At 33.8% G+C, this 2,985-nt stretch overlaps 1 long non-coding RNA gene across 3 annotated transcripts; it reads left to right on the forward strand.

The window, feature by feature from the left end:
- The first annotated feature begins 535 nt into the window (after positions 1-535).
- On the forward strand, positions 536-2,724 carry LOC139907351 (uncharacterized). 3 transcript variants are annotated; one of them, XR_011783897.1, is made up of 2 exons: positions 536-1,316; positions 1,369-2,724. It is a non-coding gene; the product is annotated as an uncharacterized lncRNA (long non-coding RNA). The 3 variants fall into 3 exon arrangements; XR_011783899.1 differs by having other exon boundaries at positions 1,389-2,724; XR_011783898.1 differs by having other exon boundaries at positions 536-1,291.
- Positions 2,725-2,985: the final 261 nt, after the last annotated feature.

Consider the following 2,985-nt stretch of genomic DNA (forward strand, 5'->3'; position numbering starts at 1 on the left):
CTTTACTCTTCGTTTTTGCCAGAGCCCTATAAGTAGAGTTACATCACTGGGCTATCCGCTTTGATCATAGCTGACTTCCTAATGTGTTTGAGTCACGGCCCAAAGCATTCAAAATTTAATACTATATTTGAGGCGAAGAACTCTACAAAGGCGATATATGTTCTTAAAATACCCCAAGTATGCACCCTTCTCGTGAGCCGTGGATTACAAGAATGGTTCTTGAGCTATGGGGATGAAACTTTTTTCATTTCCAAGGGACAGCTTCCTTGGAAGGCAATGGGTCCTAAAAATGAAATGAAATCATTCGAAAACATAATATTATTCTCGATTGTGCTCTAAAATTTTTGAAGAAATAAGGAATTCCAACTCTCAAGCCATTCAAATATTGTTTAAACATCTAAAACATAAAGTTCCAAGGTTCTCCAAAAACTCCAACAAACCCATTTTCATTCGGGAGAACAAGGGTAATGCTAAGAAAAATTAATAATTAAGGAAATCTCAAACAACATTTCATTTCAAATTTCACGTAAAAAAAAGATCTCCACAATTTAAGGATCATACATACTTTACTCCTTATTTGGAACCTCCTACTTCCGAAAATAGAGAAATAAACTGAAATGGACAGGAATCTAATTTCATCAACAATAGAAGATGAATCTTCTTATAATGATATATATATATATTTTTTTTTTGCATTATTTACTTTATCCTTAGAAAATAATAATTGTATGTATTACAGATATTTCTCCTGATCTTAAGGAAATCAATATTAACATAGAAATCCAACATGGAGTCTATGAAGCAGAAATAAAGGAATTAAAGAAGAAAGATGTCAAAATTTGGGACGCAGAATCAAATTTTAAGTCTTTAAAAATGCACTTCCCTTCGGTATTTAATTCAAACCATATGAAATTTTAAAGTTGCAAGTCTTCCTTTGGTCTTATAAAGTCATCAAGAATTCACTTCAGTTAAGATTCGTTCAGGAACTATATGTTGTTCAATTAATCTATTGCGCCAAGCACTGTTTGGATCAATTTGCAGAAATAGAGGCTTTATTCAATATTAAGTAAATCAATTCAAAAAATTTGTAAACTCAATAAATAAAGTAGCAGTTCCATTAATTAAGTCGTCTATAAATGTCGCCAAATGTCATAAATTTTTATTTTTTACTGTGTTTGAGTATGTTAGTATAAGAATGTTCATACATTTACGAATGCAAACTCCAATTATCAAAGAAAATAGAATATCTTCTTCTACCTTCAGAAAAAGAAGAGTGGTTATTCGAAATTAAGTAAGTTAAAGTAATTATTATTAAAGTAATTATTCCATTTTTCCTAATAATTAAGTTCAATATAATTATTTTTTTAGTATTCATTTATTATATTCAGTTCTTTTTGGACCATTGGAGATATGTCACAAGGGGTGCTGAAATCTCGTGACGTAACTCTTCTTATAGGGCTCTGGTTAGTAGCATCTCTTCAAAGTACACACACAAACTTTTAGACAGATCCGTTTATTTCTTTCTGTTTGGCATTTGTTTGAATCGAGGAATCGTCTGGAAAGATGATCATGGGAACTGTCTTTTGGATTTGCAAGGTTTATGTTAATTTCTGTAAAATTGTTCCGGTGAAATGCTAAAAAAATAATCAAGTAAACAAAAAAACAACAATTAGATCTTCTTAAGTGTCTTAAAAGCCGAAAGATGCCATCTAAACGCGGACAACGAATTTCAGTCCAGGCACTCTTGGATGCTGGCAAGAAATAACGGAGATTGCAAAGCAGTTGGAGATCCAGACCAACCACCCAAACATGAACGTCGTGTTTCAGAAGGAGGTGAGCCTGCACTCACCTCCAAAAATGCCTAGAAGTGGTTGCCTTTTTGGACAAAGAAAATGTGGCCCCCTATACACCAGATACTAACCCATTGGACTTCACTTTTTGGGTGCATGTTGAGTCCCAGGATCTACACTTTTTGGGTGCATGTTGATTCCAAGGCCAACACTTTTTGGGTGTATGTTGATTCCAAGGCCTACACTGTCCATGACCCAAATATCAACGACCTTAAGGACATCGTCAACCAGCACTGGGATGCTATGTCTTAGGACTACATCCGTAATGGGTGCAAGGCCTTCCAGGCCACCTGGATGCCATTCTTGCTGCCAAGGGGTTATAACGATGATTAGAGTAGCCAAGACATCATACTAGTTATTTTTATTTTATTGCGATACCCTATTACAACTGACTGCAGAAATAGATCTTGATTGAAAGTTTAAAGATTTTTTCGCTGCAGCCAGTATTATATCAATTCATTTTCTGGAGATATTTAGTTTTGACGGCAAACGTACGTTCCTTACTGCAGATGATAGCAAGGGACTGTATTTCTAAGAGAACTCTCTTCGCTAGAATGAAACATCATCCAACCCGCTACTCCTTCTACATTCTCATTGCTTGCATATGAAAAAGAAGTTATTTTGATGCACTATTTAAGAGTTATATCTAAAAAAAGGGATCCATGTAAAGAAAAACTAAGTTTAGCGATTAAATAACGAAAACTGTTTGATGTGTGTGCTTTTTCTTCTATATGATGATTATTCAATAAGTTGTGAGGGTATTCACATTTCCCTCTAAAAGAAGAATTCTTGCATATCATTGCTGTAAACTGATTTAAAAATGCATTAAATAAATATTTAACAAGTTAAATTTAATTATTATATCTTCCCTGTACTAATGCTGTTTTGAATGTAGAAGATTCTCCTTTTTATAGGAGTAGTTCAGTTTCTCCCCTCAAAATAGCATAATAGGCAGTTGATATTAATAAGAGTCTTAATTCCAAGGTGACAAAATATGTATAAGGTTTTTTATATAAGAAGCTTGCACCGGAGTATGGTTAACGTTAGCTTACAACTTTATTCATGACGTCACAACGGAGCCAAGTTTAGTGTTACAGACTACTGCTCAGTGTTAACTCATATTATTCCTAGAATT

The sequence above is a fragment of the Lepeophtheirus salmonis genome, chromosome Z, assembly GCF_016086655.4.
Source record: "Lepeophtheirus salmonis chromosome Z, UVic_Lsal_1.4, whole genome shotgun sequence".
Lineage (NCBI taxonomy): Eukaryota > Metazoa > Arthropoda > Copepoda > Siphonostomatoida > Caligidae > Lepeophtheirus > Lepeophtheirus salmonis.